The sequence below is a fragment of the Oryctolagus cuniculus genome, chromosome 9 (assembly GCF_964237555.1).
Source record: "Oryctolagus cuniculus chromosome 9, mOryCun1.1, whole genome shotgun sequence".
NCBI lineage: Eukaryota > Metazoa > Chordata > Mammalia > Lagomorpha > Leporidae > Oryctolagus > Oryctolagus cuniculus.
Window position 1 is genome coordinate 82,308,955 of NC_091440.1, and position 24,269 is coordinate 82,333,223.

General features: G+C 43.6%; 1 protein-coding gene across 3 annotated transcripts in view; it reads right to left on the reverse strand.

The window, feature by feature from the left end:
* Positions 1 to 24,269, reverse strand: part of FRY (FRY microtubule binding protein) — a 492,126-nt gene that overhangs the window by 299,526 nt on the left and 168,331 nt on the right. The gene's annotated exons all lie outside the window — the stretch shown is intronic.

Here is a 24,269-nt window from a genome sequence, read left to right on the forward strand (position 1 = left end):
TGTCAGAACTCTGAGGAAATAAATGTTGTTTAAGCTGCTAGTCTGGTGCTCTGCCACAGCCACCCTAGCAAATACATCTGAGTAACTCCTTAAGTAGGAGTGTACAGTTTGAAAATGAGGCAACTTGGGGCTGGCGCCCTGGCGCAGCGGGTTAAAGCCCTGGCCTGAAGTGCCGGCATCCCACATGGGCACCGGTTCTAGTCCCAGTTGCTCCTCTTCTGATCCAGCTCTCTGCTATGGCCTGGGAAAGCAGTAGAAGATGGCCCAAGTCCTTGGGCCCCTGCACCCATGTGGGAGACCTGGAGGAAGCTCCTGGCTCCTGGCTTTGAATTGGCGCGGCTCTGGCCATTGTGGTCATTTGAGGAGTAAACCAGCAGATGGAGGACCTCTCTCTGTGTCTCTACCTCTCTCGGTAACTCTGTCTTTCAAATAAATAAAATAAATCTTTAAAAAAGAAAAGAAAATGAGGTGACTTGAGAAGGCAGTGAACACTCAATCATTCCATGGAAGAAGCTACCCAGGAAAACCTTCTGACAAAAAGAGGAATCTGAAAACGGAGCAACCTCGAGAATGCCATTTGCTTGTTTGCTGCACTGTTTCTATCTGACTCCTCTGGCTACATGGAAGCTCTACAAGATCAGGCACATAGAAGGCGCTCAGCAAATATACTGAGGGAATTAATTTCCTCTCAGGGGTAATGAGTCTCCTGTCATGGGAGGTATTTTAGCAGAAGCTGAACATATTCACTGCGGGGCTGTTATGGAAATGTCTCTGGCACAGGCATGGGTTAGGCCACTTCAAGGTCTTTTTCAAAGATGTTTAAGTGAAATTATTAAATTTTATTAATCTAACTTTACTTCTGATGAATGAAATGTAGTTTGTTATTTCTCATAAATTAAATTTCTATTTCTCCTAAACTGAAATGGAAAAGCTCTACCTTTATTTATTTGAAGAGGAGAGAGAGAGACAAAGAAGGAGATCTCCCCACGCCACTGTTCACATTTTACCACATGTTTTTGTATTAGACTTTTAATAAAAGCATTAGGCTCATACACTTATATTTTGCATTTCTTCAACTGGAGGTATTATCTACCATTGCACCTCCTAACACAAGAAAGAAAATAAATTTTAAGTCAAGTTTATTATGAAGCTTCTAAAGGGAACTCTTCTCAGTTTTTGTTTTTTTAGGAGATAGACACTTCTGGTTGCATGTCTCTTTATGGCTGTTCGATTTAGAGCCTGAGATCCAACAGCAGAAAACTGTGGGGTCTTAATAAATGTCTAATGATGAATAATTAATAACATTAAAATCATCACCATCATCTTACATTTCCCAGAGAAGCTGCAGATGGCGAATTCTGGCTGTGTCGAATTCTAGCTGTGCCTGTGGCTGCCCATAGATCTTTCAAGAAGCCAGCATCCAAAGAACACAGTGAAACTCACAGGAATCACATGGATTCTGCTGTTGTTATTCCAAAGATTCTCTTGGCACAGACCCACCAGCAGATAAGCCTGTATATTTTCTCACAGCAATTCAGTTTTTAAAAAAATCGCCAAATGACCCAACAGAGATTTAAAATACAGGGCTGTCCTTGAATGTGAAGGGGGTTGGGGGGGGCGGGGAGAGACACCCTGCTACTTCTACTCAGGGAAGAATCTGAGCTCCAATGTCAATGTCAATATTTTAGACCTTTCATGTAACTTGGAAATACTGCGCATTTCCATGTTCAGGTACCTGAGAAGCACATTTTCAGTAAATACAATTTTTGTTTCACAATTCACTTTGGCAGAGGTTTAACATTTGTCTGCTCCCATAAACTTTATTTCCAACTTGCTAAAATTATTCTATGTGCCAAGAGCAATGCTACATATGGATCCAAGATGGCAACTTCTGCAACCCAGCATATGTGTGGGTTTGTGGCACCTTTGTTCACAGTGTAGCTGTTCCTCCAAAATATTTACTTTCACAGGGACTATTACCATTCTAAACAGAACTGAAGAAACTATTGACATTGGTGGCAACAAGATTAAAAGCCTTGGCTATGAAACAGATGGATAAATCAAGCATGTTTATAATCCCAGGCAGTAACGATCAACACTAAAAGGTAAACAGCCAAATAAATCCTAACAGTCAAATTTGCCACCCAATTCCCCCAGCTTACAATGTGAGTATGAAGGCACTGGGCAAAAAACGTATTCAAAGGGCTGGTGTTGGTGGTACAGTGGGTTAAGGCGCCACTTGAGATGCCCATATTGGAGAGCAGGTTCAAGTCCCTGCTGCTCCACCCCCCACCCCCACCCCCCCATCCAACTCTCTGCTAAGGTACCTGGGAAGGCGGCAGGAATGGCTCAAGTGCTTAGGCCTCTGCCACCCATGTGGGAGACCCCAGCAGAGTTCCCAGTTCTTGGTTTCAGCTTTCAGCCTGGACCAGCCCTGGCTGTTGTGGTCATTTAGGAAGTGACCTAACAGATGTAAGATCTCTCAGTCTCTCCCTCTATCTCTGTTACTCTGCCTTTCAAAATAAATAAATATATCTTAAAGCAAACAAAAAAGAATTGCTATATGTATCAGTTTTACTGCAAATACAGTGTTCTGTCAAACTTCATTTTAAATCTTTGTCCAAGAAATTGATAAGAATTATATACTACTATAGTTCTAATAATTCTGTGACTATTTAAAAAGTTACTTTATATGAATGAAGTTGAATCTCTATTGTTTATAGCCCTTGTCTATTTTGTTGCTGGATTATTATTATTTTTTTTTACTTTTTATTTGTTGAACTCTTTATTTAGTAGAGCCATTAAGCCTTTGGCTGTAATGTAAATTAAAAATATGTCATCTCAAAAAATAAAATATTAAGTTAAAAATAACAACAATAAAAATGCATTAAAAACACAGGGAGTTGCTATGAGCAACGTTATCTACAGCTTCATCTTTACGTGTGCCATTGGATGGACAGCTCTAGGCAGGGCTGGTGCTGTGTAGAACTCTACTGGAAGTACTGAGTCTCAAGCATTCTTCATTATTCTGCTCAGGAGTTTCCAAAGTGTTATCTGAGTTATTTTTAAAGGGGAATTTGAAGGAAAGGGTTATCCTGGCACACTGTGAAGGCTTGAGGCAGCATTGGCATGATGGAAACTGAACCTGACTTGGATTCGGAAGACCTGTGTTCAAGTCCAACTTCACAACTTAACCAACTAGAGACAGCGAGCAAGTGAATTTTCCTGTACTTCAGTTCTTGCCCATATAACAATGGGAGCATTAATAACACACAGCACTTAGGAATGTAGGAAAGACAGAATGAGATAGCATATGAGCACACTTTCACACGCATCTCAATCCTCATCATAACTCTTGTGAGTTTAGTGTATTACTCCTGTTTTATAAATAAAGAAATTGGAGTTTCCAGAATCCAAGGTCACTCATAATAAATACCTTAACTAATGAGCTGCAGTTTTTCAAAGATTTAGTAGTTTCATGATTGAACTTTACAAATTACACCTAAGTGTAACAGGGCTAAATACCTTGTTTTAATCTAATCCAAACATCCCTTATCTGCCTTCTGTGTATACACACTGGGCCTGTTTCACATCTGTTATTGCACTGAATCAGCAGACGTACATGTGTTTATGAATGAGGTATCATGCCCATTTCAAACATGGCAAAACTGAAGTTCATTAGAGCTAAGTTATAGCTAAGTGGCATTGCTGTGACTCTTGCTTGCCAATCAAGCTGAACTCAGCACACAGCCTTCTTTTAATGTTTTTTTATTATTGTTTTTTAAAGATTTATTTATTTATTTGAGAGAGAGAGTTACAGACAGGGAGAGGGAGAAACAGAGAGAAAAGTCTTCTATCCACTGGTTCATTTCCCAAATGGCCACAATGGCCAGAGCTGAACTGATCCAATCTGAATCCAGGAACCAGGAGCTTCTTCTGGGTCTCCCACGCAGGTGCAAGAGCACAAACACTTGGGCTGCCTTCTACTGCTTTCCCTGGCTATACGAGAGCTGGATCAGAAGACGAGCAGCCTGGACTAGAACCAGCACCCATATGGGATGCCAGTGCCACAGGTGGAGGATAAGCCTACTGCGCCATGGTGCCGGCCCCTTTTAATGTTATGTCCTCACAGAAGCTAACATTCATTAACTGAATGAAGGCACCATCAACAATGAAGTCCAACAGCAAGGTAATATAATAACAAAATAAAGCTATAACAAAAGATGACATTTCTACTCTCTACTTCTTATTTTTGGATACTTGCTTAACATGACTACCAACATGCAATCCAAAAGCTGACTATGAACATCTTCTTTTGACTAATACAAGTAATTAAATAAAAACCAAACAAACTTTTGAAAAGAACATTTTAGATACACATGCAACATACAATAACATCCGGTCTGGAATTCCCTCTGCTAACTAACTCTCCATGCAGGCAAATTCCTCCTCCTTCTGGCCACAGCATGATGCCTCCCTTTCACACCTGCCTTGTGAATTGCCACCTCTGAGCCTTCGGGACATTCTCCTTTCTTTGCTCAAGATGTGGTCAGCTTTACCAGTTCAGATGCTATCCATGGCTCAAACAGTGCCTGAGTCTTCTCACCATCCTCGTTACTCAACATCATCTTTCCTAGTCTCTAACCATCTGCAATGATATCATATTCCAAATGGTACTTGGTTATTAGTTTTCATGGTCCCAGATATACAGTCATCTTTCCAAATGGATAATAATGTCCTTAGGGACAGAGACAGTCTTCATTGTTTTCTCTCCACCCTTACGCTGAAGAATCTTGCAATAGTTTTATAGCAATGGAAGAAAGTATCTGTAAATAGCATCTATAAATGTTGCTACCATCCCTTTTTCTTATATGCTATATTTAAAAGATATGAATAAAAAATTCAACACCCAAAGAAAGATAGTCTGCTTCAGTGAGGCACAGATCATTGGCTATTTGCTAGGTTTAGACAATTAAGCAATTAACAGCTTAACAGCAACATCTTGAGAACAAAGTTTGAAACAAATGGTATGTATTAGTAATGAAGGCCATACTTGTGCCTTCAAAAATAGGGCAGGGGCCTGTGCGGTGGTGTAGCAGGTAAAGCCGCCACCTGCAGTGCCAACATCCCATATGGGCGCCAGTTCGAGTCCCAGCTGCTCCATTTCTGATCCAGCTCTCTGCTATGGCCTGGGAAAGCAGTAGAAGATGGCCCAAGTCCTTGGGCTCTTGCACCCACATGGGAGACCCAGAAGAAGCTCCTGGCTGCTGACTTCGGATTGGCGCAGCTCCAGCTGTTGTGGCCATCTGGGGAGTGAACCAGCAGATGGAAGCCCTCTCTCTCTCGCTTGCTCTCTCCTTCTCTCTCTCTCTGCCTCTCTTTCCCTTTCTGTGTAACTCTGACTTTCAAATAAATAAATCTTTTTTAAAAAAAGAGAGAAAACGGAGTAGATGTTTATGAGTCTTCACTCACTCGACAGGTAGCTAATAAGCACCAGATAACTGCCTGGCACCATGAGGGACACACACTAACACATGGTCTTGGTCCTCCATAGGCTTACAGTCTAACAATGAGACAGATTGTGATCACTCAGTATGATGACACCTACAACATAGGTTTCCATAAAAATTACATTCTTTAATAAAACAGAATCAAATTTAGCACTAGGTACGCTTACTGGGCTTCTTATTGGGTGGGATTTTTGAAACTTGTGCAGGCAGTTTTGTTCATATCAGTGATGGGGAAAGGCATTCCTATATTTCATAGGCAGGAGGCAGAATTAATCAATGCCCTACCAAGTGAGAAGTTCCCCCAGCACAGTGAAGACTTGTCCCATGGCCCTTCCCATTTGACTTTCTTTTTTAATTTTTTTATTCTATGAAGATTTATTGTATTTATTTGAAAGGCAGAGTTAGAGAGAGGGAGACATACAAAGAGAGAGAGAGAGAGAGGGAGGGAGAGAGAGAGTCTACTTGTTCATTTCTCAAATGACTATGACTGGGGCTCAGCTAGGCTGAAGCCAGGACCCTAGAACTCCATCCAGGTCTCCCATGTGGGTGGCAGGGGCCCAGAGAGTTAGGCCATTTTCTGACCCTAAATAAACTGCATTTGGTAGGGAAGGCTGATGTGCTCTCCCAGGCACATCAGCAGGGAGCTGGATTGGAAGTGGTGCAGCTGGGATTCAAACCCATGCCCTAACATGGGAAGTGTGTGTCACACAAGCAGCGGTTTATCCCACTGTGCCACACACCAGCCCCCCAACCTGACTTTCAAATGATCTCCTTGACATCCACACAGACGAAAACACTTGTCTGTAATGACCTAAGTCTGGAATCTGATATATATATAAGCAAATATTTTTGTGTGCATTTAATATCTTCTAAATTTCCCAGGAATGCAGCCAGAATGTAAGTTGGGGCAAGACTGCGTACTCTGTCGTGTTTGGAGCTTGGACAACAACTGATCACCAATTTGGAAAACTGTAATGCTGAAGGCAATGCCATGCCTCATCCACATCTGGGCCATGCCTGTGTTGGTCTACAGGGGGTAGCGGGGACAGGGCACACTCACGGTGACTCAGCAACAGGTGCACACTGCCCGACTACTGGCACATGTCTTTCCACCTAGTGGCGTCAGAGTACTGTCGTGCTGATGCTTAGAGTGCTGCCCTTACCTTTCTCCCCTATACTACAGATAGGTATTTAAATACAGATTTTAAAAAGTCATATGTAGAAGTGAGTTATATTATCTTTGAATTTCACTTCAGGATAGAACATGAGGTATGACAAAATATTATAGAATTTCTAGTTCCATTCTCCTCAAAGGAATTTAGAGAAATTCTTGAAAAAACAAGTACAGCCTGAGAAGAATGCAAAATATTCATCAAGAGAGGAGCCAAGGAGAAAGATGATATAGCAATTTGTACTATCAAGACATACTTGCCGTATGCTGTGCCAGCATTGTGGCACAGCAGGTTAAGCTGCTGCCTGGGATGCCAGCGTCCCATATGAGCACCAACTCAAGTTCTGGCTGCTCTGCTCCCCATCCTGATCCTTGCTAATGTACCTCGGAAAGCAGCAGAAGATGGTCCAAGTGCTTGGGCCCCTGCCACCCATGTGGGAGACACAGATGGAGTTCCAGGCTCTTGGCTTTGGTCTGGCCCAGCCTTGGTCACTGGGGCCTTGTGGAGAGTGAACCACAGGATGGAAGAACTCTCTCTCTCTTCTCCTCTGTCCCTCTGCCTTTCAAATAAATAAATATATCTTTTTTTTCTTAAAAAGACATATTTAAGAAAAGGACTCCGAAGAGGTAGAAAATACATCCCTGCCTTGGAAAGCTTGCAACATCACTGAACGTGCAAAGGTGACATGCAGTTTCTTGTGGACGAGGAGAACCCTGACCCTAAATAAACTGCATTTGGTAGGGAAGGCATTCCATGTTTCATTTACTTCCCAGGATTACACCTGCCAATGGGCTACCAGGAGGCTCATTCATCCAGAGAAGTGATGCAGGTTGAAACACAGGGAGGGGCAGAGAGGCAGTATTATTGAATGGACGGACTCACGGAAGTTGAGAGGCCATCAGGAATACCAGAATTGATTGATTTTATATCAATATCAAAATGAAAATAATTTATCTATACTTAATAAGTAACTATAATGTAGATTCATTGGCAGCAGTTCCATAATTCTATTTTATTTCTCTTTTAGATTTTATTTATTTGAAAGGCAGAGTGACAGAGAGAAAGGGAGACACAGAGTGAGTGATCTTCCATCCTCTGGTTCACTGCCCAAATGGCTACAATGGCCCAGGCTGGGCCAGGTGGAAGCCAGGAGCCTGGTCTCCCCTATGCGGGAAGGAGCCCAAATACATAGTCATCTACTTTCCCAGGAGCATTGGTAGGGAGCTGTATCAGAAGTGGAGCAGGGATCAGTACTATGGCATGGTGGGTGAAGGCATCACCCGCAGTGCCGGCATCCCATATGGGTGCTGGTTTGAGTTTTGGCTGCTCCACTTCCAATCCAGCTCTCTGCTATGGCCTGGGAAAGCAGTAGAAGATGGTCCAAGTCCTTGTGTCCCTGTACTCATGTGGGAAACCCGAGGAGTCTCCTGGCTCCTGACTTTGGATCGACCCAGCTCTGGCTGTTGTGGCCATTTGGGGAGTGAACCAGCAGATGGAAGATCCCTCTCTCTTCTCTTTCTGCCTCTGCCTCTCTGTAACTCTTTCAAATAAATAAATATATCCTAAAGAAAAAAAAAAAAGAAGTGGAACAGCTGGGACTCAGACTGGCGCTCATATGGGATGCTGGTGTTGCAGGCAATGGCTTAACCCACAGCTCCACAATGCTAGTCCCTATAATTTATTTTCCAAGCAATAAGAACTTACGTGTTTGAAAGAGGAAAGCTTTTGTTTCAAATAAATGACCTCTATGTTGATTCTTTTGAGGTGCACAGGGTTAAAATATGACATAAGCATAGGAAAGTTTAAGCAGAAATTGAATCACGTTGAAATTCACAGAACTTTAAAAAGGAAAACTAAAAACACATTAGCAAGCCTATAAAACCTAATTATTTGAACAAAGTTACAGCTCTAAGAATTGATTTTATTGGGAAGAAAAGGAAAATGCTGACCCACAAAAATGTTTCTCTGATGTTGCTATAAACAAGTTTTGTACACAAATTGAACTCTAAATTTGGATCACTTTTTTGAGAGGCTGACTCAAATCTGATTTCTTCCTTTCAAAGAAAAAAAGGATTTAGCTGAGTTTAAGAAAAGTGATCTGCCCTAATTGGTTGTAATTTTGTTGTTGTTGTTGTTGTCTTATTAGAACATGGGTTTGGTCCACTTAGAGGCCTGAGAGCACCAGGCCTAGGCCTATTGTCCCCTCCTGCAGGGACATCTGATCCTTGCTGCTGCTGTGGGTGGGGCCGCTCAGCAAGCTCAGGCTAAGCAAGGAGCTCACTCAGTCCCCTACCTGCGGGGACTCATCTGATTCTCCCCTGAGAGTCACAGGCCAAGCAAGGTCTGACTTACATGTTCTTACAGTGTTTACACAACTCAACCAGGTAACCCACATTCTTGAGTATTCTGCTAGAAAAAGTGGCCTTCATGGGAGAGCATTAATCATGCACAAATAAGGTATTTATCAAGGCCAGCAAGCATAGTTGCCTTTGGCCTTTGCTCATAAAAGACTTTATTCTCCATAATTAAGAGTTTGTCCGAAAATGCTTCCATATACAAGGCTGACCAGGGATGTCAGCAGAGGCCTGGGAGCAGAAATTCTCAATTACATGCTGCCTTAGAGACAAGCAACTACACTCTCTGGGATGGATTTTAATGATGCATTTTCCCCTCCTCCATGGAAGACAAATCTTTGAAAATATCTGTCAGGAAGCAAAATACGAGCTAGATATTTTCAGAAGAATCTAAAAGCATGTCTTTAATAGATCATGGTCATTTCAAAGAAAAACAGGATTCAGGCCTGATCAGTTTATTAAAGCTGACTTATAAGCTATTATTATACCAACAGTAACATCTGATATGAGATAATGCGTATCATTTAATGAGCACGTGACTGTACATGATCTCATTCCAGACTCATAGCATCCCTAAGAAGTTCTAAGCAGGACAAAAAATTAGATACATTTTACCAACTAAGAGACTGAGGCTTTGTAAAACCACCTCTGCCTTTGCAATGGGCAGCAGTTGAAGATGCAAAGGGGAAGTCCACCTCCTGCACGTGGAGAGCAGTGATGTCCCTTTGCAAGCTCTGGTCTGCAAGATGTCCCCATAGCACTGTCACAGGGACAGAGTGGGCTCCACGCAGATTCAGGCGGCCCCTGAGTCTCTTCCTGAACAGCACAGTGAAGAGACGTCTCGGAGCACAGGCTCTGAGCCCTTGCCCCATGTGGGAATCCTGCCTGGGCTTCTGTTTTCTATGAGTGAGGGCACTAGTATCAGTACCTGTCTCCGAGGGTCAGCACAAGAACTGTACTGATCACGTAAAAACTAGGAAATGCCACTTGTTACTACTATTCCTTTGTAAGTTCTGCAAAGTTCTCTCCTCATCAAAAATATTTCTCAAGTATAAAAAAAGTTCTCAAAAATATTTCTCAAGTATTAAAAAAACACACTGACTTAGGCCTGCCAAGGGTCTGATAATAAATCACATTACAAAACTAAATAAAGGGACAGGATGATGGAGTTTTATACCTCTTTATGAATTTATGCTCTTTTTTTTTTTTTTTTTTTTGGACAGGCAGAGTTAGACAGTGAGAGAAACAGAGAGAAAGGTCTTCCTTTTCCCATTGGTTCACCACCCAAATGGCAGCTACGGATGGCGTGCTGCGCTGATCCAAAGCCAGGAGCCAGGTGCTTCTCCTGGTCTCCCATGCGGGTGCAGGGCCCAAGGATCTCGGTCATCCTCCACTGCACTCCCGGGCCACAGCAGAGAGCTGAACTAGAAGAGGAGCAACCAGGACAGAACCGGTGCCCTGACCGGGACTAGAACCCGGGGTGCCGGCACCACAGGCGGAGGATTAGCCAAGTGAGCCGCGGCGCCGGCCAGAATTTACGCTCTTTACACAAGCAAGACTCACTAGCAAAGAAGAAACGGGGGTTATGGGAGCTCACCCAAAGAACACATCCCTGCCTGGTGACAGGTCAGCTGAGGGCTGTTCACACCTCCTGGCTTCCTGAACAGCTCTGAGCAGGGTTTACTCTCCAAATGGCCCCAGTGGCCAGGACTGTCCCAGGCTGAATCTAGAAGCCTAGAACTCCATCCGGGTCTCCCAAGTGGGTAGGAGGAGCCCAAGTACTTGGTCCATCCTTCATGCTCTCCCAGGAGCATTAGCAGGGAGCTGGATCAGACTGGAGCAACCTGGACCCCAACCAGTGTCCAGATGGGATGCTGGTGCCACAGGCAGCAGCTTAAATCACTATGCCTCGGCGCCAGCTCCTCTAATGCCCTTTGTGAGATGCTTGTAAAACACTGCAGACCTCAGCTCTGGGAATAATTAAGACAAGTTTTCTCACAAACCATAGTAAGAAAAAAAATCATTTAATTTACTTATTTGCCTTTTACATTTTTCTTTTTTTTTTTTTTAAGATGTATTTATTTATTTGAAAGTCAGGGTTAAAGAGAGACAAGGAAAGAGAAAGAGAGAGACCTTCCATCCGCTGGTTCACTCCCCAGATGGCCACAAGGGCTGGGGCTGGGCCAGGCAAAGACAGGAGCTGGGAGCTTCTTTCAGGTCTCTCATGTGGGTAGCAGTGGCCTAAGCACTTGGCCATCTTCTTCCACTTTCCCAGGCGCATTAGCAGGGAGCTGGATGGGAAGTGGAGCAGCCAGGACTCAAATCAGCACCCATACGGATGCCAGCACTGCATACAGTGGCTTTACCTGCTATGCCACAATACCAGCCCTACATTTTCCTAAATATTGGAATCCCATATATAAAATCAAGTTGTTGCAACTTCAATGATTTCTGAAGAGATTATGTGAATTAGCTCAATTAACTTTTTAATTTGCCAAGTCTGTATTTTCCCCATCAGCATTGATTTGTAAAGCTACATGCAATTGCCACTACAGATTTTGATAATTAGAGCCTAGCATTAAAAAAAAATATGAGGGTACTTCAAAATGTTTGTGGGGAAATTGAAGTAAATATGGCAGTAGGCATTTGGCTTAGCAGTTGAGATGCCACTTGGGGCACTTGCATATCCCAGTGCCCGAGTTCAAGCCCCGGCTCAGCCTCCAATTCCAGCTGCTGGCTAATGTGAACAATGGGAAGCAGCAGGTGACGCCTCAGGTTCTTGGGCCCCTGCCATCCACGTGGGAGACCTGGATTGAATTCCAGCCTCCTGGTTTTGGCCAAACTCAGCCCTGGCTGCTACAGCATTTAGAGAGAATGGGGGAGGGGGCGGATTTCTCTCCCCCTCTCTCTGCCTTTCAAATAAGTAGTTTTTAAAAGATAATTTTGTTTTGTTGAAAACAATTTGGAAGTCTGCACATACTTTTTTTCAAAATACACATTTCCCGTGAAGGAAGAGGCCCAGCCTCACACCATAGCTTTCTTCACCACACAGATCGCAAGGACACACTTAGTGATGTGTCTCTTTCTAAGTCTGTGTCCCTCCTGCAGGAGAGAGCTCTTCATGGCAAGGCGGGCCTTTGGAAGGTAATTAGCATAACATGAGACCACAAGGTGGGGTTCCAGGCTAATAAGACTGGTGCCCTTATAAAAGTAAGAAATATCAGAGACTCTTGATTGTCTCTCTCTCTCTCTCTCTCTCTCTGCCATCTGCAAACCGCACAGGATATACCCTGTCCACACTCACACAGCCCCCACAGTTGTCTGTTGTATAGGTCTCCCAGCCTGTGGAATTTTTTATAGCAACTAAGGCAAGCTCAGTTTGGCCCCAGTTCATGGTCAACAAGGAAATGGGGACCTCAGCTCTGCATCTGTAAGGACCCAGATTCTGCTAATATCCTGAATGAGTCTGGAAATAGAGTCTATCCTAGAGTCCCCTGGGAAGAGCCTAGGTAGGCCAAAACCTTAAGTTTGGCATTGAGGGAACCCTCAGCATAGGTCCAAGCTTCCACCCATGCCCCAAGGAAACTGATCCTAAGAGGGTGTTGTTTTAAATTGCCAAATTAGTGACAGTGTGTCACATGGTAATAGGAAACTAATACAGATGGTTATCAAAGTTGGGGGTTACTCCAAAGTGGCAGCCCCAGAATAGGACTCTGCCCTTTGACTTGCACACACACACACACACATGCACACATGTACACACGTGTACACACATGCACACACACAGCATCCTATCCTGGGGCCACCCCCTATTCTGAGCTGTTTATCGCATGCCCTCCTTGCTTCTTATTCCAGTACCCACTCACCTACTTTGTGCCCTGTCATTATCTTTATCTGGATTCTTATCAGGCTTCCCACCTGCTGTCTTCCCACCCTTTTTTCTTCATCTTAGGAAATGCTGCCAGATTCACTTTCTTAATATCATGTTTCAAATACAGTTCTCCAAATAATGCTAAGAGGAATGGAGTGTCTAGCAGTCCAGGATATTAGCACCAACAAAAGGAAAAGCAATGAGTTTTTCTTTTTTCCCCACAAGCTAAATGTGTTATATGTAAGAAACTTTCATTCTAACCTTTTTCGGTAAGATGTTCTTTTTCTATGAAATGATGATTGTGCCTACAGAAGATTACAGCACAAGTGGTCACAAATTTGTCCCCATGTGGACAGCTGTCTGCAATATAACTTAGTGGCTCCTCCTATCAAGAGGAGGCACCTAGGAGCTGGTGTTGTGGCACAGTGGGTGAAGCTGCTTCTTGCAAGGCTTGCATCCCATGTCCAAGCACTGGTTCAAGTACTGGCTTCTCTGCTTCCTATCTAGATCCCTTCTAATGCACCTGGGAAAGCAGTGGAAGATGGCCCAAGAACTTTGGCCCCTGCCACCCACATGGGAGTCCTGGATGGAGTTCCGGGCTTCGGCCTGACCCAGCCCTGGCTGTTGTGGCCATTTGGAAAGGGTACCAACAGATGGGAGATCTTTTTCTCTTTTTGTCTTTTCTTCTTTCTCTGTCACTCTTCCAAACAAATAAAAACAATGGAAAAAAAAGTAAAAGAGGAAGAAGCTATCTATTCACCATTGGATCTGGGTTTGCCTGAGTGACTTGCTTTGGCCAATGGGACATTAGTAAATGATAGGGCAGGGCAGGGCAGGGCAGGACAGGGGCTCCTGCATTGGGGTTTTTCTTCTTGCCCCTAGGCAACTTTCAACCACCCCATGAACAAGCCCTTACCAGTCTCTTGGGACTAGAGACCATGTGGAGAGAGGCCCCCGCCTTCCAGGCTGCTCAAACTGAGGGTCCGGCCGTAAGATTGAGAGCATTCCAGATGGTCCAGCCCCAGGCAAATGGGTCCAGACAAGAAGAGCCCACATCTGTGAGCACAACAAAGAGTAAATATGGAGGCCGTGTTGTGGCACAGTGGGAAGCTGTTTCCTGCGACATCAGCATCTCACATGGGAGCGGTTTGTGTCCTGGCTGCTCAACTTCCAGTCCCAGCTGCTCCACTGATGATCCAGCTCCCTGCTAATGGCCTGGGAAAAGCAGTGGAAGATGCTCCAAGTGCTTGGGTCCCTGCTACCCATGTGGGAGACATGTATGAAGCTCCTGGCTCCTGGCTTTGGCCTGGCCCAACCCCAACCATTGTGGCCATTTGTGGGAATAAACAAGCAGATGGAACATCTCTCTCTCTCTGTCTCTCCCTCTCTCTCTTTCTCTCTAGAACCCTGCCTTTTAAATACCAGATAAATAAAATCATTAAAAAAGGAAGAAATGTGGGCTACTTTAAGGCACTACATGTGTGGTGGTCCATTATACAGAAGACAGACTGACACAACAGAATAAACTACTATACTTTTTAAAAAATGTTCCTAGGAAAGTAAAAAGTGAATAAACTCTTTGTAAGGCTTTATAATTTTCCAACCATGTAACTTGTCCAGGAACTTAAAAGAAAAAAATCTTGGAACTTTTGCCATAACCGGCAGCTCGAAATGGGTCTTTGTCTTGCTTCAGGGTGATGACAACAGCTCCGCAGAGGAAGACTTGCAGGCCTGTTTATAGAAGGCGGCTTTTCTTCTTGATGAGTGACAGCTGGCTGGGGAGGCAGAGCCGAGGAGGAGCTGAGGACTGCGGGGGAGAAAGCTGCGGCGAGATTGGGAGGGAAGCCAAGGCGGGAGGTACTGGGGTCAAGGTGAAGGCTCTCCCATCCAGAGCACCAAGGAGCGGTTCGGAGCTCAGTGGAAACCCATCTATCCATGTTGCCTTCTCCCGAGGAACCCTGTTGGTCCTCTACTCGTTGAACTTCTCTTCTGGAATAATGCTCCACTCTGCCCCCAAGACTCCTCTTACCACCACTCCCATCCACACACACTTCCTGCCTGCCCGCCCAGGGTGGACAGCTCTCAATCTGATACTTGCCAGTTCTGGACAGAGGCTGGTCTTCTTGGCACCCAAAGGAGCTGGAACCTGTCTGAAGTTAGCCTCTGAGTCATGGCATACAGTTAGTCTGCTATTGCCTTTCAATTACCGAGTTGGTGCAGGTGCATAAGAAGTATAATTTAAAAGGAACAACTTAGTTATTTATTTTACCATATTTTGTTGTTGTTTTATTGGGTCAATTTTTTCCCCTACAAATTGCCGATTGTACCAAATTTGAAACATAAGATGAAGTTGGTAAAGTTACGGAGAGGGACTTTTGTTTCTGGTAATACGGAGAACAGGTATACAGACATTTGGCTTGAAAACGAACATTCTGAATACAATGCTTATTTTTATTTTGAAATTTATTTACTTGGAAGGCAAAGAGAAACAGAGACCGAGACAGACAGAAATCTTCCATTCACTGGTTCACCTCCCAAATGCCTGCAACAGCTGGAGCTGCGCCAGGAACCTGAAACTAAATTTGGGTCTTCTAGGCACACTGCAGGGACCTAAGAACTTGAGTACATTACTGCTGCCTCCCAGGGTGCATGTTATAAGGAAAATGGAATTGGGAAAGAAGCTGGGACCAAAACCCAGGCCCCCCTCAGATATGGGATGTGGGCTTCCCAAGTGATATCTTAATTTCTGTACCGAACACCAGCCCTGGATTAAATATTTATAACAGGTTAAGTGTACTGATGAATAAGTAGGAGAGTGAGTAATTCTTAGACCTAAAGACTGAGTGAAAGAACTCAACTGAGAGTTCACTGGAGCTCTGCATCTGACTTTCTCTCTGGGGCACTTGCTATACTGCGTGAGCTTTAGCTTTGATTTTCATGAGCATAAAAACAGTGTAGTTAAAAGCCTAGAAATTGCCCACAGATGGGAAGTAATCTAATCAGGATTCCTCTCCAGTCTACAGTTGAGATTGCAAAGGGCTACACCCTCCGTGTAAGTGAATAGAAAAATCAAGCCCAGAGTAGGCATTGTGGTGCAGCAGGTTAAACCACTGCTTAGGACACTGGGATCCCACAGTCCGTATCTGAATGCCAGTTCTGAGTTCTGGGTGCTCTGCTTTCCATCCAGCTTTCTGCTAATGCATCTGGGAAGGTAGAATTAAGCTAGCTCAAGTGCTTGGGTCACTGCCACCCATGTGGGAGACACAGTTGGAGTTCCAGGCTCCTGGCTTTGGCCTGGCCCAGCTCTGGCTGTTGCAGGCATTTAGAGAGCAAACCAGTGAATGGAAGATCTCTTTCTGATTTTCTCTTTTAAATAAATAAATAAAAACAAATAAAACCCTTTTAAAAAAGAAAGAAAATAGCACCTATCCTCACCCCCACAGGGAAATTAAAAAACAATAGTAGAGTTTCAAGTCTAAGCATAGAGGACAAGAATCACTGCTGGGGCCAATGGTGTGGTGCAGCAGGTAAAGCCACCACTTATAATGCTGGCAATCCGAATCAGAGCGCTAATTAGAGTCCCAGCTGGTCTGCTTCTGATCCAGCTCCCTGCTGACGCACCTGTGAAAGCCGCAGATGATGGCCCAAGTACTTGGAGCCCCCGGCCACCCATGTTGGGGACCCAGATGGAGTTCTGGGCACCTGGCTTCACTTGGCTTCATCCTGGTTCAGCTGTGGGTCATTGCAGCCATTTATGGAATGAACTAGTAGTAGTAGTTCACTCTCTCTGTTCTCTCTCCTTCTCCATCTGTCACTCTGCCTTTCAAATAAATGAATAAATCATTAAAAAAAAATCACTGCTGAGAACCTGGACTAATAAGGCAATCCCACATCAGTCTAGGGCTCAAGTTCATGCTTCTGATGTTGATCAAAGTGTCTCAGCCTCTAAATTTGATTGAATCTTGACTGTTAGTGCCCTTATATAGTGCTCCAGGTAATGAAATCACCAGATACAGACTCTAAATAAGTATATTTACCATGTTTAGATAAATAAAAGACAAGTTTGAAATTATGTGCAGGGATCAGAAATGCTATAAAATATTCAAATAGGGAATACATGTTTAGCCAAGGGATTAAGACACATGTGTCGTCCCATACTGAAGTATCCATATTGGGTTTGATTCCTAGGTCTGGCTACTGCTCCAGTTTCCTGCCAATATAAACCCAAGGAGGCAGCAGTGATGGCTTAAGTAATTGGGTTCCTGCCATCTATGTGGGAGACCTAAACTGAGTTTCTGGCTCCCATCTTCAGCCTGGCCCAGTCCAGGCTGCCATGGGCATTTGGGGAATAGACTAGCAGATGGGAACTCTGTCACTCTGCTTCTCAAGTAAATAAAAAATAATAAAAAATTTAAATGTCTGAATACATTAGGAAAAGAAACTTCTAGAAATAAATTTTAATCACCGAAATTAGAAATAAATGGACAGATTTAACAACACAGTTGTAAGGAAGAATTGGTGAACCAGAAAATATATCTGAATAAATCATCCAGAATACAGCACAGAAATAAGAGGAGAAGGAAAGTATCTATGAGACCAAGAGACTAGGAAGATAGAAGAAGAAATTCTAACATAAAGTTTAATAATTCCAGAGGAGTAAAATTAATATTTGGCTTATTACTTGAGAATTCTTCCCAAACTGTGCCAATCAATTAAACTGAATTACAAGCAAAGGAAACTCAGGCTGTGAAAGAAATGGAAAAAGAGAAGGCCTGACCTTTAGTTTGCAAATGGATTCAAGATTGTCGCTAGGTCTGTGAAGATCAGGCTCACAGAGAAATGCTTTGTCCTGGGGGCTCATACATGATTAGATCCCATGTTTTCTGCCAGTGAATGCTTCTTGTGGGAAATAACAGTACAACAGGTTGAAAAGTTGAGCCAGACACATCATCTTAGGCTTCAGGATTAACAGAGTGGAAAACAGTCATGTAAACATTTTTTTAAAGTTTATTTGAAAGAGAGAGAGAGAGAACAAAGCTTGTTAGTTTCTATCCTCTGGTTTACTCCCACAATGGCTGCAACAACCAGGGCTGGTCCATGCCAAAGCCAGCAACCCAGAACTCCCACGGGGTCTCCCATGTGGGTGCCAGAGTCGCAAGCACTTGGGCCATCTTCCACTGCTTTCCCAGGCACGTTATCTTAGAGCTGGATTGGAAACACAACAGCTGAGTCTTGAACCAGGGCTCTTAGAAGGGATGCCAGGGTTTACAGGCAATGGCTTAATCCCCTGCACTAAAACTCCAGCCCAAGTCATATAAACTCCTAAAATACCTCCTGAATCATATATAGTAGGGTGACTACTAAGAAAACACAGAAAATATAAATGCCACAGGGAATGTGGAAAAATTTGGACCCCTGTATATTATTAGTAGGAATGTAAATGGTATAGCCACTATGGAAAAACATTTGGGAATGACTCACCAAATTAAAAATAGAACTATCATGATATAGCAATTCTACTACTGGGTATATATCCCAAATAATTAAAAATATGTACACCCATGTTCATAGTAGCCATTTTTTCACAGTACCAAGAGGTGGAAACACCTCAAAGTCGATTAAGTGATGAGTGATACCTACAAAAGAATCCTATTCACTCTTAGAAAGGAAGGAAATTCTGAAGTGTTACGACATGGGCGAACCCTGTGGACCTTCTGCTAATTGAATTGAGCCCATCATACAAAAACAGATCCTGTCTGGGCGCCCTTCTATGCTGTACCTAGAACACGCAAATTCCTAGAGACAGATGGTAGAATGGCGGTTGCCAGCTGCTGGGGGCGGGAGGCAATGGGGGATCTCAGTGTTTAATGCAGAGTTTCAGTTTTGCAAGAGGAAGAGCATCCTAGAGTTCAATTGCATAACATGAATGCACTTAACACTACTGGGCTGTATAGTTAAATGACTAAGTTAGTAAACATGTGTATCTTGCTAAAATTAAAAACATGTCTCCTTAAGAACTGTTCTGCAAATAATCAAAATAGCAAATATTGTTGAGTGGCTATTGCATACTCTATTAAATAGGCATGAGCTTACTGAAACTTCACAACAGCCCAAAAGGCCATCATCATGTGGGCGCTACGGCGTCTGGGCAGTTGGGCTCTTCAGAGGCCAAGCACTTTCCCAGGCCACGTGTCCAGTACTTGGAGGAACTCGGCTTCAAACCCAGCTCACCTGACCACAAAGTCAGATCGCCATGGAGAACCTTTCAGGGAGTGGTGGAGTTAAAAGAGATTTGCTTTAAATCTAACTTGGTCACTTGTAAGTGTATTTCTTAATTAATTACATTACGACTCAAAGTCTCAGATGTTGAATTTGAAAATGGGAATTACAGGACCATCTGACTCCTATGCCTACTTTGATAATTAAATAAGATGCTGCTTGTGAATCTGTGTAATGTTGCACAAATAAAAAATATCATTCTTACTATTATATTTTAGAACTTTTGCATGTTTCAGAAGAGATATAGATTTACTTATTACAACCACCAATATTCCAAATATTCCAAAAGTAGTGGCAAAACCATTAATACATAAAACATAATCCCAAAGCAGAAAACTCAAAGCCTTCAGTCAATATAACAGTGGAAACAGCTTTTTAATCTGAGCTAAATCTGAGATTCCAACAATCTTCCCATGAATTCCAGGACTCGAAAGTCAACATAAACAAGTCACAGGGTAAGTCACAAACAGATTGCCATGGAGAATGGGCAATTTGCATTCCAGAGCCTGCTTTATTGTGTCAGGTAAGTTTCCATATCATCTATGACTATTTACCATTGTCCAGGTAATGAGCCTAAAGGAAAGTACTTCCTTCCCATAACCAGCTTAATCAGCATCACTATAAGGAAGAGCAAAACTATGGGAAATTAACTGAAACCACATCACAGAATTGTAGAATTTATATTAAGACATTTTATTACACTGCTATTTTTCAAAAATCAGTTATCTATTTACGTACTCAAGTCAACAGAGGAATACTTGTATATGACCAGAGAGGTTACCGGGAGAGGTGCCAGCACCTCCCCAGACGAGTCTCTGTTCTTGGAGGAACACAGTCACCTTTGCCCACCCAGCTTTGATCTCTTTGGGATATCAACATTCTGGTCATGTTTTTCTCATTGGCTTTTTATTCTAATTGGATACAGTCCAATGTATTAGTCTTCCCTCTTTGGGTACCTATGTTGAAAGAAAAAACACAGCATGTTCACATGCCTGTACCAAAACTTTCTCAGGCTATCACTCATGTGCTGCTTGGTGTCCTATCTTGGCCAAATCGCCCCTCCCATGACATGCTGCTTCGGCATATGGATCTAGGGTGGAGGGTGGGACAAAAATATTCACTTTATGGCACCTGTCCCTTCCAAACACATCCATAAAAGTCAAACAATTTGTACAACTGATGGGCAGCTCTCCTTCTTAGGAAGAGTTTCTCTGGATTTCTTTCAGATGTGCATGGCTTTTCTGGGCCCATGCCTTTATCGTTATATGCCTAGAACCAAAGACAGTGTTTGTTGAATATTTGTTGGGTGAATGAATGAGTGTATCAGCTCAAGATATGAAGAAATGATTGATTCATTCAAAATATGAAAAAAATAATTTTTTACTGAGATATCAAATATTTATGTGGTATAGGAATAAACCAGGTTGGCAGTAGATACCAAGTGGGAAAGGAAAGAGGTAGGAAGGAGACAGGTACACAGTAGGTCTGCTGTCGAAGAGTTCTTCCACAAACAAGGGACCCATCCACAATTTCAAACTGGCTTCTTGCTATCGTCACCAGGGAGCACACAATGAAAGAGCAATGGGACCAGGGTGGGTGGGAGTTGGCAGGAACTGAGACCACAGGGAAAAATGTGCAGCTTCAGAGAGAGAGAGAGAGAGAGAGCGAGAGCTCTCACCCACTGGTTCACTCCCCCAAATGCCTGTATTGGCTGAAGGGCCAAAGCAAGAAGCTGGGAACTCAATTCAGTTGTCCCATACGGGTGGCAGGAACCCAATCACTTGAGCCACTACTGCTGCCTCTCAGGGTCTGCACTGGCAGGAAGCGGAGTCGGGAGCCAGGACAGATAGCTGAACCCAGGTACTGTGAGATGAGATGCAGAATTCTGACCTGGGTCTTGACTGCTAGGCCTAAGGTCTGTGCCCACGCGTTTTCACTGCTATGGGCAGTGGAAGTCGTCAGTCTTTTCTGTAGGATCCTATATTGCACTGCTTCATCACACTGCTCTTTATCGTCCCCAAATAAATTAGCTTATGCTAGGCTCTTGTTCCCACTGGTGCTGGTCTTGGATGTGCCCGTGTATTCCATTGGATCATTAGAGAACCCTCAGTGGTTTTGACAATCCTGCCAGGAGGCTTACTAGACTTCTCGTTCTTGGTGAGGTGAAATTCCCAGACAAAAAAAAATTTTTTTAAAAACGACCAAACCCCACCAAATCTCCTGAGCCCAATGCTACCCTGCATCCCGCGTGGGGAGTGGAGCTGCTCTGCTGACACGGATCCTCAGTGGGAATGCTGTCTCACCTGCTCCTCCTCCTGCCCAGAATGATGGTGCATTTTAAATGAAGTTCCCGTCGCACCTGCAACCTCTCTGCCTGAACCTGCTTGTTTCCCCCCACTTGGACTCCAAGGCTGAAGCCACGATGCTCACCTTTCAGGAAGGTCGAGCCTCTCACCTCTGAGGTCCCATCTCTGGATCCATCTCTTCCAGAACCTGCGACCCTGCCCCTTCCTCCCTAAGGGGAACAACAGTGAGGTTCCCACTCTCCATTCATTTCTACCTGACGCAGTACTCACACCAAAACCGGCATCCCATTTGCTTTGGACAGCTCATGAGGAGGAATGTCAAAACTTTAGGACCCACATCCTTCAAGAAGGACATGATTAACTCTTAGAAAGAACAGCCTATTGTTTTCATATCATCCTCCTTCCTCCCGACTAATCTATCCTCCTCAGCCCATGAAAAGGACAGGCATCAAGACTCCCTGTCTTATTAGAAAAAGCACAGGCACACAGCCCACAGAAGGCTCAGCTGTTCAATTCATGAGCCATGTCTTGGATCAGTTTGCGCTACCAGTTCCATGTGAAAGCTTCGCATCATTTCTTCAGAGCATTTACACTGGCACAGAAGAAAGAACCAAGTTCTTTTCGTGGGCTAACGGAAGCCTCATGGTGGGCAAGGGTACACAGTGAAGAACACCGCGACCTCCACTTGCCACGTGGCAGGTGCGGAGTGTGTGCAGGTCCACCTACGTGGCAAGCTGACCATCTGTTACATACCTTGGGTAAAAGATGGAGAATGCAGCTCTCAGTGTGTCGTCTACATTCCACAAATAAGAAATAATCAGACCACACGGGAAGCCAAAAGGAAAGACAGCATTATTCCAGAACCTATGCCAAGAGCCTCTCTTTTACATTTCTCATTAGTAGGCTAGGAGAAAGCCACGAATTTAAATAAACCGTTCAGTTGCTTTTCTTCATGAGTGGCATCTCACATGACATCTTCTAATTCACCTTGAATTGGCATTCTCCCACAGGGACCATGAGCCTGAATCCAGAGGCTGACACCGGCTTCTGAGCTGAAATGACACTGAACCGATTGTGAGGGCTTTCCTTACACAGGACCATCAGGAAAGCTTCAGGGAATACTAGACTCATTCCACCATCAGAAATCACTCATCTAGGGATGGGTATTGGTCACAGTGGCTAAGATGCCACTTGGGGCGCCCCATCCTCCAGAGCTCCGGGGTTCTAGGCCCCGCTCCGGTCCCAATTCCATATCACTGCTAATGCACACCCTGGGAAACAAAGGGGATTGCTCAAGTAGCTGGGTCCCTGCCACCCACGTGGGAGACTGGATTGACTTCTTGGCCCCTGGCATTGGCCTGGCTGAGTCTCGGCTGCGTGGGCATTTGGGGGTGATCCAGCAGATGGGCTCTCTGTCCCTCTGCCATTCAAATAAATAAGTCAGTAATTAGCTGTTTAATTAGTGAAGCTTACTACTGTGATGATGAAGTATGTAGGAAAAAAAATCCCATTTGGAGCTTTCTCATGGAGAAAATGTTCCCTATAGAGAGGGAGAGATTAGTTAGCAGGTACCTGGCAGGGCAGGCAACTTGTGAGTGTGCCCTGGGACCACAGCCCAGCACAGACCTGCAGGCCTTCTCTTAATTCAACGCTTGTTTGCTCAGGTGCACCTTACTGCATGATTCCCACCTGGTCGTCCTGATTTTTTCTAGTAACTAATACAAACCGGCCCTTTGTCTTAGTAATCACTGAATCTTACTCTCTCTCCACAGCATTCTCCTATATTTATCATCTTACATTTTTTTCAGAGTGTTAAAACATTTTGAATGAGGCTCAGAGCATAGAAAGAATCTGAATGTTAAAGAACTCCATCCACAAATGGGTAAAAACCTAGGATATGATTGCTGTATTGTATTACTTTTAATTTTTTTTTAAATGCCCCTCTTTGTTCTTTACTGGACAGCACTTTTTTTTAAATCTAAAACTACACGATCAGCAGCTCAGGTCTCAGCTGCATTCAAGTCATTGGCCACTTTGCTTAGCACTATTTGTTTTGCTCATTTCTTACTATATCCTAAATATGTGACACACACTGTTTTTGATTGAGACAGGCTAGGCTTTGAGGACTCCCTGTGAGCACTGAATGGAAGAGGCAGATTTCAGTGCACCTGCTAGTCTGTAAGGTCTAAATTTTGATACATCAATGAGAGCTTTAAAAATCCAAAGAAACGCTTCTTTTTCATAAATAAAAATGTCTGACTTTGTACATCAAATAGTTAAGTTCAAATTCCTTCCTATACCTTGCATTTCCATTGCAACAAACCTAACCCTCTGGAAACAAAAGTGCCTCTTACAGAATAGGGAGAAACTGGGCATAAGGGAATACGAGAGGAAAAGTCCCTTCACAAAGATGATCCTCGTAATGTGCACACGGTCATTTGTGGACTGCTCTCTTCTGGTCTTCTACCTTTACATTTACTGAGTGCCAACCACATGCTAGGCCCTGGGCTTTGTGCTAGGGATACAAGGCATAGCTTTTATCCTCAAGAAACTGTAGTCTAGATCTATGCTATCCAGTAGCTAGTCAGACATGGCTACTGAGCCTTTGAGATATACTGTGTAAATCACACATTAGAATTCCAAGACCAAGTATAAGATAATGTCAGGAATTGCATTAATCATTTTTATACTGATTATGTGTTAAAATAATATGCTGGATATATGAGTTAAACAGAATATATTTAAATTAACTTGGTTATTTCCTTTTTAATGGCTAT